Here is a 15195-nt window from a genome sequence, read left to right as displayed (position 1 = left end):
AATCTGCTGCTGATTGTTCCTCATAATGGGCTTTGGGTTTTTTGAAATATGCTACAGAGAATGCATGGCCTCGTTTGGGAATGTAGCAGGTTACAGGAGACTTGTGTCTGTGTCTATCTTTGTCTCTTCTCCGTTGCTAGACATTTTCTGCCCGTTATTTATTATTTTCATAGTAGAATAACTGGAGATCCATCTCTGCTGGGGCCAAATGGGAGTTAGAGATGTCCTGGCTGAATAAGTTCTCCAATTGGAGACATGAGGGCACCCAAGGAGGGTGTCCTTCCCAGGAGAAGGGCTAGCTGTACTCCAAGGCTACCCTTTAAATGACTGGAGGCTCTGGTAGCAAGGCGATGGGGTAACATGGAAGGGAGCCATGCAGTGAAAAGAAGATTCAGCAGCAGAAACTTGTTCAAGAGCTGCAGGTGCTGGGAAGCCAGTTTCCCTTTGGGAAGCCAGTTTCCCTTTGGAAAGCCTGGTGGAAAGGGCAGATATCATCGGGAGCTGCAATCTCCCCCCACGTGCGATGAGCAGGGTTGAGCAGGTCTGCCCAGACTGGCTGGTGAACACAGGGCATTTACACTGTCCCATCACACCATGCAGACCAGGGTGTTGTGCACCACAGTCATCCCACTGAGGTCCTCAGATACTTCTGGGAAGAGGAGTGAGATGTAAATGCTCATTGGGCCTAAAAAAAATCAGAGTGAGGTCTTCTGCTGGACATCCCGAATGCAAGGACATTTAATTCAGTGGATACTCTTGAGAAGAGAAGCTTTGCCTGTCTCTGCATGAGCTCTCCATTGCGGGTGGATTTGTTCTCATGTGCAAAGCTCTTTGCCCTCAGCTACAAGGGGCTGATCTCCTCTTTAGTCACTTCAGGATAGAAGTGGAAAGTATTTGGTTGCAGAGAGATTTGAGGAAGCCAGAAGTGTCCATGAGACCAGCCTCATGTTAGCCAAGCCAGGCTGCTTCTGCTGGGGAGGAAGACCTTCATGTTAACATTTACCACCTTCTGCCTGGGGAGCTCGGGTGGGTGGGGAGCAGAGGAGGGACAGTGTCTTTGGGGTTCTGACTCCTGTTGAGTGCAAGAAGCTTTAAAAGGCATGAAGGAAATGAGAAGCCATCTAACCTAAGCCTGGGAAGCCAGCTCAGAGCTATTTAGCAGTGATGCCCTTCCGTCATCCACCACCTGCAGGTCAGAGCATCTGTGAGACCAAAGCAAAATCTTGCACATGTGGAGAAAATTTGACACCAAGTCCAGACACCTCCACTTGTGCCCAGAGCAGGGAGCATGCCGGGCTCCCCACTGCCAGACTGGGGTGACTCCACATCCCAGACACGCTGCTTGCTTTGGCAGCCCTGCTCGGCGCTAATGGCCATGCAACGCCACCCCGGGGGCTTTGCTGACGCGTCCAGCTCTGCCCGCAGCCCTGCACCACCTTGCTGCTAGGGACCTGCCTGCACTGCTCATGCTCTGCTCTCTTGCCATGAAAAGCTGCCGCTTCACCAGAGGAAATTTCAGAGCTGGCAAGATTTCCTCTGAGTCCAAGACTCAGCAAAGCTCCCACTGCTCTGGCAGTGACCTTATAATTAAGCAGTGCAGAGGACACTGCTCCAGCCGGCTCCCTGAGTGCTTATATTTCAGTTTGGGCTACATCCAGCTCTAGTAAATCCATTAATTACACTTCATACAGTGGCATTTACTGACAAATGAAAGATTTCATTAAGTCTGCCTGCTTCCTAAAGCACAGTAAGACCTCGGACAAGCTCCCCTGAGCCCTGGCCCCAGTTATTTAAGTAGCAGTGCTGTGTCTCCTTGTTACACACATGCCTCACCTGCAGGGAGGATTTAGCCAAAGATCTTTTCTCTTATCTCCGCTGTGCTGCTCAGTCCCAGGCAGGGAGAAGTGGGGCTGCAGAAGGCAGGACTGGCTCCATCCTTGCTAGCCGTGCAGCCTTGCTTTTGTTCTGTGCAGGGACACAGGAGCCAGCTTACTTCCAGGGAGAGAGAGGAGGTGCATTAAACTTTCATGAAAACAAGCCAGCGACAAAGGCAGAACATGAGCTCTTCCCACTGCGGCAGCTTAGGAGGACTCTCCAGGCACCAGCCTCGCAGCACAGGGACCAGGCACTGATGCAAGGGAAGGCAGCTTCTTAAAGAAGCTCTGATCTGTACTCCTGAGGATGTTCATATGTCCACGGCACCTCCATATTAACACTCTGAAATCTTCCTTTGTCCCACCAGTACGTGATTTTGACCTTCAGAATATATTGAGGCAGTCCAGAGATAAGATAGCTTGAAAGGATGGGGTCTCAACTCCAGGGCAAGTTTGTGTTTAGACTTCTTAGCTCTTTAGAGTTTCACTGGAGGATGTGACCTCCACCGTTAGGGATGCTGGTGCTCTTTCCGTTGGAGGATTCACGTGGCTCCTCCCTGCATTGGTTCCAGCAGCCCTTGGCTAGCACAAGCAGCGAGTGGAGGCTGTTCCCATCCTTATTTCTTACCTGGTGGCTGTGCTGTGCCCTGGGAGCTGCGTAGGCACCAAGTTGGAGGAGAGCAGGCTGAAGTGACATTTAGTGACTAACAGAGCTGTCTTCAAGCACCATTAATCTTCTGTATTTCTTCAGTGTCGGGGCTGGAGTTACCTCCCAAAGCAGGGCTGCTGCAGTGCCTGGACAAGTCTCACGTGCTCTCAGGCACAGTGGCCTTGAAAGACGAGCCACAGTTATGCACTGTCACCACCCCACTGTCCATCACCAGTTACAGGCTCAAACACTGATGAGTGGGAGACTTCATAGAAAAGGTTTATCTGTGAATTCTTCTTTCAGGGCCTTGGTATCTCCAGGACACCCATTTGAAGCTTTTCTCCCCAAGCACAAGGACCTTTCTGGGAACCACCAGGCTGAAACTAAAGCCCAGAGATCTTGGAAACTTGCTGGCATCACTCATTGCTCCAGCAGGCTCAAGGACGGAGAGTCCTGTCATCTCCTCCCCTGCAGATCCTGTGTTGAGAGCAGAGGAGCTGCACCCTCTCCTCCACCCAAACCCATGATCGGGCTGGGAATGGACACCTCCCTCCCCATCTCAAGCTCTGGGAACACTTTCCTGTGGATATCTTTAACACTTGTATGGCAGCTGCTCACACAAAAAAAGCATCACAGGCGAGACTTTCATCATTTCTACACCAGTACTTGGCTTGAGGAACAAATGCGATTTCCTCTGCTCTGCCTGCAAAGCAGCGACCAGTTCCAGGTAGTTAAACGGCCTCCCAAGAATGTTTCCTTGGCACGGGAACAGATGGAAGCAAGAGATTAGAGCAAGGTAAGTTTGGTTTCTTTGCCATCTGCTAAGCCCCAGGAGAGATGTCCTGGGGCTACTACCATCCTGCAGCTACCTGATGGGAGTGTTAGAGACAGAAATGTTCCGACCTAAGCAAGTTACCTCCCAACCAGTTTCCAGGCTGAAAGAGGCTTTGTATGGTACAGTGATGGTTAGGTAAGATTTCCTTTTCTCCAGGCTTTACTGGATTGCCTCTGAACCTGGACACGGAGGGCTGATTTTTCCACATTGACATATTCCTCAGTAGGATGTCAGTGAGCAGACTGTGAGGCTGATGAGCAGCATGAAGTCTACACGAGCAGGTTGCAATCAAATTGAGCTTGACTCAATGCAGAGGCCATTTTCCAGGACAGGGTCCTGGTGTAAAGCCTGTCCTTCTCTCCCCAGCTCCACCCAAAAGCCTGTGCTGCCCTCGGCTCTAATCAGCCAGTTGAAGACACTATGGTGGGAGAGGAGAGGTGATGGGAAGTAGAGCACAAATACCTGTTGAGCATTACATCTGAGCAGCCTGTGTTTGAAGCAGCTTCCACAGCAGCTGCTTTGAACAGCCAACTACCTAACTGCCTTCAGACACTTTAGTTCAGAGCAAGTTTCCACCTTCAGCTGTTGCCCAGCAGGGCTTCTGCTTCTGCCTCTGCCAGCCCTGCTCACGTCTCCTTCCCAGGGGTCCTACCACACACATCTTGACCCTGACCCCATGACAACCCCTCCAAGCAGAACTCATCCCACATCTTCTTGGGTTCACTTCGTGCCCTTCCCCCGGAGGGCTGCAGGGGCTCTGGAGCACGTCACACCACAGGGCGTGAGGACGTGCCGCTTGCCTGCATCCTGCAAAGGTCCGTGGCTGGGGCCTGCCATAAGTGCTGCTCGGGATGACCAGGGAACACTCCCTGCAACTGAAAGCCACAAGTCTCTGACCCTCGATAGCTGCTGTACCAAGTATTATTTCTGGCAGATCACTAGCGCTTAAATGACAGATACATTAGCTGAGTCAATGCTGAGGATGTAAATGTGCAGCTGGCAGAGCTGGTGTTTAAGCAATAAGACATGACAGCGGTTGCGTTTTGAAGTGATTAGCACCTGTCTCAGGCACGCAGAGAGGCAGGAGGCTGAGGCTGAAGGTCAAGTGACTCAAAGTGCTTGCAGAGCACAGTAATCATTGCGGTGGGCACTTGAGAGCCCTGTGCTGTCAGGAGCATGGCCACAGTGCCTGGCCAGACCCCAGTGCCTTCTGAGCATCCTTCACCCAGAGGGGACCTTGCCCATGGCCAGGCAAACTGAAGCTGTAGATGTGTCTGGAGCTTGAACTGTGTCATTTGTACCATGCAGACTTGGTTGGGTTATACAGCCATCTCCAGCACTGCTCTCCCCTTGCTGCCCCAGCAGCAGGTATCCATGGGTCCTGTGTGCTGTGCCCCCTCCATCCCATCTGCTGCTGCAGTACAGAGACCGGCTGGAGGCAGGTAGTGTACAAATTATCCCATGCTGGGGTACATCCTAACTGATCTCCTCTCCTCTCATGGTTAGAAATCCTGGCCTAAATCCTGATTTTTCAGGTTGAACGTCCCTGCCATAGCCTTGGCATCAAGGTGGCAGTGAGCTTCCTCATTGACCAACCCGCTCCATGAGAAAGCTCTGAGCTTCAGGCAGCCCTCCTGCTCCAGCCACAGGAGACAGCAGAAAGGACACCCCAGCCCCTCGCTGTAGCCCCTGCAATACCACACTGCTTCGTCACTTCCTTCCTTTCTTCTCCTTTCTCCACTCAGCACATAAGAGCTTTCCCACCCACCTGACTTTCCTGCTGTCCTGCTTCTGAGCCTGAAAGCAGTCAGAGCCCTGCCGAGGGGCAGAGCTTGCCTGGATCCAGGGCAGGACAAAAGGCAGCTGAGCAGCCGGGTCACAGGAGGACTTGAGCTCTAAGAACTGCAGCTCAGAGGGCTGCAGGGTGCTTTTTTGCTGCTGGGTATTTCTTACCTATTGCTAACTTGTTTAATGAGGGCAGAGTTGCAAAAGAGTGATTTAAATCCCTCCTTTAAAGAGACACTAAGTATAAGCCCAAGAGGCAGGTGGGTGTTCCCCAGGAGTGGGGATTACCCAATTTATTGCACAGAGTGCAGCATGTCTGGTGACCTCCCTGTCTCCTGCATTTGTTTTCTCCTGCCGTGAGACAGGTTTAATGAGGTGACTCAGGGGAGCAGCAGCTCCTACTCAAGGTCTGCAGGGATGTCACACTGCAGTCCTGGCTCCACTGGGGCAGCCTTTGTACTGCTGAGAAAGGTGTAAGTACCAGAGAAGAAGGAAATCTGCTGGCAAGGAGGGGTGTCAGGTAGCTCAGAGTTGCCCTCCAAGGTCTTACTACATCGAGGATGCTCCCACAGCAAAGATGATCCTGTAAGTTAAGGAGACACAAGTGGTGGCATTGGGAAATCACAGAATCACAGAACAGTAGGGGTTGGAAGGGACCTCTGGAGACCCTCTCATCCCACCCCCTGCTGGAGCAGGCACCCCCAGAGCAGGGGCACAGGGCCGCGTCCAGGCGGGGTGTGAATGTCTCCGGGGAAGGGACCCCACAGCCCCTCTGGGCAGCCTGTGCCCCTGCTCTGGCACCCGCACAGGGAAGGGGTTTGTCCTCATGTTCAGGTGGAACTTCCCGTGTTCCAGCTTGTGCCCGTGGCCCCTTGGCCTGGCGTTGGGTACCACTGAAAAGAGCCCGGCCCCATCGCCCTGACACCTGCCCTTCAGATATTTATAGGTACTGATGAGATCCCCCCTCAGCCTTCTCTTCTCCAGGCTGAACAGACCCATGTGTCTCGGCCTTTCCTCACGAGGGAGGTGCTCCAGGCCCCTGATCATCTTGGTCACAGTCCTTTTAATGCAGCTCAGGACACCACTGGCCTTCTTGGCCACAAGGGCACGGTGCTGGCTCTGGGTCAACCTGCAAATGCAATTATTAGACACACAGTGCTGGTCTGTGGTATCAGATGGGACTCTGTGAGCATTTGTCTGCTGGGTACAATGGGAGCAGACTTTGGGAGAGATCCAGATAAATTACTGGCACAGTCCTGGGCACAGCTGGTACCTGTGGTCTATATTGATACCAATGATGTAAGAAAGAATAAGATTAACCTGGAGGTTAAATGCAGGGCCTGATTTCCAGGACCACCACAGTAGCATCCTTCAGTGGTACTGAAATGTCACACCTGAGGTCTGACGGACAAGCAGGAGTCAGGATGCTCAGCATGAAAGTGAGATGATGGTGCACAGAGGAGAAATTTGGCAGAGGTAGGAGCTGAGCACACAGGACAGGAGAGATGGACTGCACCTTTATCATGGCAGAGCCAGGGTGATAGCATGGTCCAAGGGGTCCTAGGGATGTATTTAGGCTAGGGACCAGGAAGACCTGACAGGTGAGGAAGAGCACCTGGTTCAGCTGACCTGTTCAGCTTGGTGGATGTAGCTCATTGCACCTCAGAAAGGACCAGTGGGGCATGAACATCACAATTAAAATAAAGGAAGGTGGCAAATGAGGCAGCCTGTGATCCAGCTGACTGGCAGCTTTAGTATGAAGCACCAGAGCCATAGCAAAACTTCCACAAGCTCCTGTGCCAACATCAGAGGTCCACAGTTAAAACAGGGACGTAGGCTTCTTGGCATCAACACCAGTCCCAACTCAGTGGGAGCCCTGGTGGAGGGAGGCTAATCCAAGAAATGCAGCATTGCTGCATCACCAGCGTTATGGGAATGACAGAGCAGGTTGGTGGGAGGGTGGCAAGGCATGTGATAATATAAAGAAGAAAAGCATTAAAATACTAGGTGGAAAGAAGAGCCCTAGGGAATCCCTGTGGGGGTGGAAAACCCAAGGTCTAGTAATAAAAATGTACTACAGGACGATACTACCCTGACAACAGTGGTGAGGAAACATTGTGGGGTGATCAAAGCTGCAAATTTAGGCCAGGTAGTGACTGTGGGAAATGTCAGTTACCCACACACAGGCCAGGTCGGTGCCTCATTGGGCCCAGATGAAGAGATTGCACTTTTGGACATGACAGAAGATGCATTCTAGAGCGACCAGCCTTACAACCCACGAGCAGCAATGCTGGTCTCATTTAGTCTTGATTCCAAAGGTAGCAGCGGGACAACCCCTCGACTCGGTCAGGCTTGGCATGTTGTTACAGGCAGCAAGCCGAATCACCCCGCTATGTGGATGTTTGGCTTCAAGAAGAGAACTACATAAGAATGAGGCAAAAGGACAAAGGATCAGTGCAGAAAGCAAGAAGCTGCAGAGCAGCTCAAGGGGAATTCAATAAAGCCAGTGGGAGATTGGTTTGAAAAGAAGTCAGAGAAAGCACTGCTTTTCACAGCAGACTTTTGGAGCTGACTGCCCCAAGGAAGCGGTGGAGGTGGTGGTATCAACAGGGTCAGAAAGGGCTGGCACAAATTCATGGACAACAAGTCACTGGATGGATGAACAAGACAGAGCGATGTTGCTGACATCCCTATAACATCCCTAATGCAAAGGCTGCGGGCCACCCGTCAGGGCTAGCGGGGATGCTGCAGCCATCGGCTGCTCCTAAAGCAGAACAGACAATTTTTGGTGGCCCCTCATCCTGATTCCTTGCCTTTTGCGCAGCCCTTTTCTTTACAGAAAGCATTTAGGATTTTAACCTAAGGCAGCATTTTGAAATGGGTGCTCAGAACCAATATCTTTCTTGTTGTTTTTCTCTCTGCAACTTAAAAATATCTTCAGTGAAAGAAAATAAGCCTGAGCAGGTCTGTCAAATCCTTCACATGAAAAAAAATAATAGTTACCTACCAGGTTTATGGTAAACAGAGCCAAATAATGGGCAAATGCTCTGCCGGTAAGAATGGGGGCGGCTGCACGGAGACACACAAAGTGCCCTAAGCGCAGAATTTGCAACCTGGGCTCCGCTGCCAAAAAACCCAAACAAAACAGCAAAGGAGAAAGGAAACCCCTCCCCTGCCCTGGACACCCTCTGCTTTCACCTACGTCACGGAGAGTCTCATTAGCCTCACAGACTCCCAAGGTGCTCGCCAGAACCTCCACTGCTCCTGTGGGAACAGAGGTCCGTCCACCGGCGTGCCGTGACACGGGTGGCTGTGGGCATCCCGCGCCGCCAGGGAGCGTCCCCCCATGGGTCCTACCGATCCCCACGTAAATCAGGAGTAATCCACTCGCCTATTTATCTAATGAGGAAAAATTATTTCCCTTGTGCCACAACTCCTCCCTTGGCAGGTTTGTCCTGGCGTTTTGTCCCTCCTCGCCACTGTTCCTCCTCTTCCTCCCTGTGTGACAGTGAAAGCGGCAGCGATAACGAAGCCTCCATCCTTCAGCCCCAGTCTTTACATGCAAGCTTATAAGGCTCTGACAGTAAAAAAAGGTCTTTTATGTGCTGCAGAAGTTCATAACGTTCCAGTGTTGATAGGGATTGAGTGCAAAAGAAATAAAATCAATAAAATATTCAAAGCTTTTACATTATAAGCTCGAGCAAAACTTTTTACCAAATGTTTACTGTATAATAAATTCTATTAAAAAGCCCGAGCCTGCATGGTGAAGAGGGGTGGAACATTGTCACTTTAATTGCAATGGCATAAATATTTGATATTCAGTAAATTAGATCTGTAGCTCTGAAAACATTCTTGCAAATGGATTTTTACCTGTAGCACAGTGCCATTAGCAGGAGAAAGTCAACACAGCCCCAGGGCCTGTAATTAACTCAACCCAAGCAGAACTAAATATTTTTGACAGTTTTCCTGGTCTGGAATTAACTGTCATAGCAGAGAATGAAAGGAAGTGCATTGTCACATTATGTTTACGTAAAGTCTGTAAAATGCTGTGTTTTGTATTTTTGTTTTGTTAAGTCTGGGTTTCATGCCCCATTATTTTTTTCATCATTAGAGACAAGCCTAAAAACAACTAATGATGTATTTTATATCCTCAGACTAGTATCGAAGCCGTCTGAAAAAAGGGGGAAGGCATTAGCTCTGTAATTCAATTTTTAAATTTTTTTTTTTCTCTATAATGAAGCATGGTGCACTGTGTACTGGTATAAATCATAATGCTGTGACATTTGAAGACATTAGAAACTCTGGTTTTCCTATCTGATTCAAGGTTCTCAGATAATAAGCAGTTGTCTAGCCCATGTCTGTCTATTTTACTGGGGCTGGGGGAAGGCGTTATGTTGTTATGTAGGTTTTTTCCTTCTTTTCTTTCCTTTCCTTTTTTTTTTTTTTTTGTATTTACAAAAATAACTGTCACTCTACTGAAATGCAAACCCTTGAGGGCAAATCTACTTAATGCTTCCCTGAAAGCTACTTATTGTCCAGTAGCTCAGAGAAAATCTGTACAACGGTAATTGAAGGGATGTGTTGAGCTTGCTGACATTTTGTCCTAGAAATTATCTTACCTGAAAAAGAAAGGGGTATTTAGCAAGAGAGCTCCTGTGCAATTTGGGAATGTAAGGATAGTCATAAACAAGCTGATTAAAATAAATGTGGCTTGCTACATCTATAGTAATAACTTGGGCAAATGTGATAGTTTACATTAAAAGGGAAAAAAACAGCCTGTTTGCATGGCAAATATACGTCTTTTGCTGAAAGCAGGGATTGTGTTATAATCTTGTCTCTTTCTTGGCATATTGAGAAGACAAGCGAATAAGGAAACAAAAATGTCAAGATTTTTTTTTCCTAAAGATTGCCAGATAGGGAGAAAAAAAGCGAGACAAAATTAACACCGGTCTCAGATCCTGCCTGTGCTGCTCTGCCTTGACGCTCACCTAAATTAAAAGCTTTTATTTTGAATTTCTGACTATCTCAGGGAAAGACGAGAAACCCCTCTTTTCCCAAGATACATCATGCAAGAAATGACCTCAGCTAGATGTAATTTTTATTTTGCATTCCATTTCAGCGTAGAAGTCCCTCTTGTTTTGCTACACCAGTGCCAGTTGCAGAAGGGTTTTTAATGGTTTCTAATCAGCGTGCAGTTGCCTGTTAACTTCAGTCTCCTATTATGGCAGTTTCCACATCTTTATCCGTATGCAGAAACCCTTCCTTGATGAGCACACAACATTTTCATTAAGAGAGACAGAAAAAGCAAGGAAGGCAGGAAAGCAGCCTCTGGAAGAGGGGAATCTGTGCAATCCCCCTTATGCCAGGAGCTTTCTAATCACAACAGGAAAGGGACCCTAACTCTGGGAGGATAAACAAGCGCGAGCAGATGAGGGTTTAACTGCTCTTGACAATCAGAGGCACGGTTTCAAGTGACTTCATTCAGGTTAGAAATTGCAGCCCTGCAATGAGGAACGCTTGGGTTTTGGTTTTTTTTTTATCTGTAGCTCCTTAGGGGCTAGACACGGCATGGTGCTGAGCCTGCGACGGGCACTGGTGGCTCTGATAGGACCTGCAAGGGTTTGCAGGTGCCGGAGGGTGCTCCACCCCTGGCAGGACCAGCCCACTGGAAGGTGATCCTTGCTAGCAGGACTTTCTGCTGCCGCATATCTTCTTACTGAATTAGGCAAATTACAGTGCACTGTATCTTTGCTAAATTAATTAGCTCAATTAGGCTGGGAGGAATGGAGAGGCGTGTGTGTGTGTGCTTCTTCTCGCTCTCCCTCTTTGATCACTTACCTGCTCCTGGAGGCCCTGAGGTTTATGAACAGCAGACACCAGCTCATTCCCACCCCCCTTGAGATGACTGCCTGCAAGGCACAGCCACTGGCCATCCCCGGCAGCACCGGGGGTTTCCCCAGCCCCGTGTGTTTCTGGAAGCCTGTAGCACTGAGCATCCTCGAGCCTAAGGATCCTGCTCACAGCTTGGCTTCGGGCTGGGGGCTGACGTTTTGGCAGAGAGGAGATTTGCAGCTGTGGCTGGAGCCACAGCCCTCCTGGCTGCCCAAGGGGTCCGGTGCCCCGAGCACTGGCATCCCGGCATCGGGCGTCGCTGGTGGCAGTGCACATGGGAGAGTCCACGCCACCACGGCCAGAGGGAGGGTATCCCTGTCCTCTGGGATGGGACAAATTATACCCTCCCCTCCTTGCAAATTTCCCTGCCTCTGGCTTCCCTTCGGCTGTGGGTTTGTCACGGGAAAGCGGGATCTCAGCGCACATCATCTCCCAAATATGAGAAACATCACGGCCACTTCTGAAGCTTTTCTGTTGCCTCTGCTTGAAGCGTTGCAGGTCAGGCAGCCATAATGCCAGCCTGAGCAGGTGAAGAGCTGTTGAGATTTCCCTTTTGGTATCAGACTATGCCTCTGCCAAACCCTTTTCTTCCCATTCAGCAGCTGTGTAAAATACCAGCAGAAAAGCTTGAAATCCCATGAGTGAACAAGGAGCCTTGGGAATGCTGAGTGTGGCCGCCCAGCTCTCCCAGCCTCCATGGATGGTCACACCTTGCTTCCACCACCAGGAAGGTGTTCAGGACCCCTCGTCGAGCCCAATGTTGGAGGAGCACCAAGCTCTCCAGCTCCCTGCCCAGCTTCTTGGGGCAGGCTACTGCCAGGAAAACGTCCCTGGGAAGCTGCAACATCAAAAACTCTCTTTTCTTTTATTTGTGCATGATAAAGGATTCAGCACATGGAGAAGAAACCAAGTTCTGATTTATTAGTAGCAGCTAAACAGCAAAAGGCAGCGCAAGGTCTATCAATACTGCTTAGCAGTGAAACCCAGCGTAATCCACTGCATGGTAAAATAATCAAGAATGTCACTTTTCATAGGATTCATCAGAAACAATAAGACATTTCACAAACAATCATTGCCCAGCATTAATGATCAGATGTAAAGAGACCTGAGTGCAAATACTAAAGAAAACAATTATATGTCAGCAAATATATTCATCTTCATTTGATTTAAGCACCCACCTTCTATGGCTATAAAAGGTATCTGTGTGTTAACTCTATTTGCAGGGTGGCAAATTGAGCCAGCACGAAGCTGATTTCAGCCAGGTGGTGTGAAAGGATCAGACACATGGATGAAGTGAAGCTCCAGGATGGGCATCCCCATCTCAAGGCTCTATATGGGAACCATTTGAAAGACCTGGTGCCTTCCCTTGTGCTAGGTGCACACCGTGAGACTGATTATGCTGAGGGCTGCCTGCAGCCTCTCTGTTTTCAGATGTTTTATTCTTTCACTTCCCCTCAATCACAATTTTCCTCTGAAAGAGGTCGTGTTTGGCAAAAACTAATATAAATTTGTAAGTGGTTTTAGATCAAAAATAATCTCCATGAAAAATTTTCTCTTAACACAAAGGATAGTAATTTTTTTTTCTGTAAGCAAGAATAAATATGTTTGCTTGTGCTTGAAGAAAGCATCATTTTCTGCATCTCTTTATGCTGGCCCCAGCCTGGAGGCTGAGATACAAGGCAGAACTAGGGACTTTCTGGTCTTCCCTGAGGAAACTGCTTCCTGGGCTCTGATCTTCAAATACCTGTGTGTTTTGGGGTGTTCTCCAAATTCTGAGATTCTGCTAGTCCTCCAATATGCCAGCTATTACTTTCTGATTCCAGCTGCTAGCATCAGCCCCGGTTGTACTGCTCTACTGCCACAAGCCACAGCACTGTGCCTCTGCACCTCGGTGACTTGCTGGGCAAACCTCCCCATCCTCACCCCCTTGCCCCGGCGGGCAGGCGACGCTTCCCACCAGGCTGATCTTAGGAAGAGAAGAGAAATGGTGGCAATTTGTCTGCCTGCTTTAATTTTGCTCATTTTGGGCTCAAACACTTGTGATCAGGTTGAAAGGAAAGGGAAAGTAATACCAAAAGGAGAGAAAAGGCCATTTTTGTGGTGGGACTGTCGCACCGAGTCCCACACAGTCAGTTTGGTATTTTTGCTAGTTTTGAGTACTTACCCTTTCCTAGTGATTAGCTGTACCTCACCCTGGCACGATGCTCAGGTTTTTTCCAAACCACTGCAATCAATTGCATGCTAATACATTTTCCTGCTGCCTCTGCCTGTTCCCTGCCCCATCCCCCCGACACGTACCAGCACAATATTACCTTTCTGAATGCAGAGGGAAATGAAGAGAGACTCACAGAACATGTGAATCACAAGGAAGTGGTTTCCCTAGTGACAGTAACCACATGAAAGCTCTCACCATCTACTCTCACGGGACCTTTTAGCACTTTGGATTGTGGGGAGAGCAAGAAAGCCGGTAAAAAATACTGTGGTTGGTAAAGGAACAAGCTAGCCCTGAAATGCTAAATGGTATTGGCAGCCCATGAGAAGACATCATCATCCCCTGGGGATTTTCATGAGGTTCGCCCATACCACGTCAAACTGCACTGTGGCGCTCAGGTCCATTCGCCAAAGCAATGCACCAGAGGCCTCAGAAACCCGCACCACAGCTTGCTCAGATCCTCACCCCAACAGGCGGTCCCTGCCAGGACAACAGAGAGCTCCCCAACACACACTTCCTTTTATCTCTTCTTCCCCTGTTGGCATTTTCCCTTTGGAGCACCGTATGGGGAGGCTCTAGAGGTGACGGTGAGTAGGACAGTGGTGGCACTGGCACCAGCACTTGGGACACTGTCTGTGTTTCCGTGTGCTGGAGTACAAACCCTGGTACGAAAGTTTGGTGTGCTTGGAAAGAGTACAGCAGTAGACAGAGAGACAGATGGAAAGGGTGAGCAGGCAGTTATCAGTGTCTTTGGCTCCGACTCAAGAGTTTTTTCTCTTCTCTCTGAAATGTCTTTAATTTTTTGAAACATCTCTGAAAGGAAATGAGAGCAATGCCCAGAGCAGTCATACTGAGAGACCCCAGAGAAGTGGTGTCCACATGGGAAACCAAGAAGAAAGCATCCTTTACTGAAGCAGGACTGTCTTCCTCTTCTGTGTTGCCACCCTGGGCACATTAGCTTAATAACGAGCTTTTTAGCAGATTTCAGTGAACAAGAAGCAATTTATTTGTCGTCATGGTGACAAAGAAGACCTTCTGGAAAAAAGCGTTGAATGAAGAGAAGAAGGTTTATTGTGCAGAGCAATGAGGCATTCACTTGGAACATTAGCATCACACAAAGCAGACCATACAAGAGGTCTTGCTAACTTCTGGATGCATGGCTGGATGTGTTTTGGGTCCTTGCTTTCCCTGGAAACAGGAAGAGGAGGCTGGCACTTGGTGTTTTATACATGTTATTTGATGTCCAGCCCTGTTCCTAGATGGCTCTGGGAGAAAGACAAAGGTTCCTTGTTGGTAGATGGCTGAACCTCACTGGTTGCATTTCTGGTGGGTATTTCCATGGGCTGAATTCTGAGATTCAACTGCCAGCTGAACAAATCCCAAATAAGCCAAGAGCATGCATCTCAAAGTGTACTTTGTTCATTTATTTTGACAACTCTAGTGTTTCTTTAATTATTTATAACACTTCATACTGCACTGGAGTAGATTTTTGTAAAAATAATGAAGCCTTAGTAGTATAGCATCCACGATCAGATCTGCAGGGGAAGGGGGAGATAGGCAGTCACTGTCTGACGTGAGCGGAAAGTGAAATGTAGGTTGGAAGCAAATTCTTCACTAGCAAAAGTTTTCAAGCACCAAAGCAGAGAAGGACAGACCTGGGAGACCCAGCACTGCAAGGGTGAAAGGGAGACTTTTTGGGGTGAGGATGAATTCCAGAAGAGCAGCTTCCTTCAGGAAATGGTGATTCAAAGCTGGATTTTTGGCCATCGTGTATTCACCTTTGGAAAGCTATCAATGAGGAATTAAGGAAGAGAATGAAGCTATTCTAGGCAAAATACACCTCAGTAAGGTGCACACGCCACTGCAGTTAGGTGAGAATGTTTTACCTGAAGCATTGTCCTGCATAACTTCCAGGAGACTTGTAAGAAACACCTTGGAATACTTGATT

The sequence above is a fragment of the Phalacrocorax aristotelis genome, chromosome 13 (assembly GCF_949628215.1).
Source record: "Phalacrocorax aristotelis chromosome 13, bGulAri2.1, whole genome shotgun sequence".
NCBI classification, from domain to species: domain Eukaryota; kingdom Metazoa; phylum Chordata; class Aves; order Suliformes; family Phalacrocoracidae; genus Phalacrocorax; species Phalacrocorax aristotelis.
Note: the sequence above shows the minus strand (reverse complement) of the source record.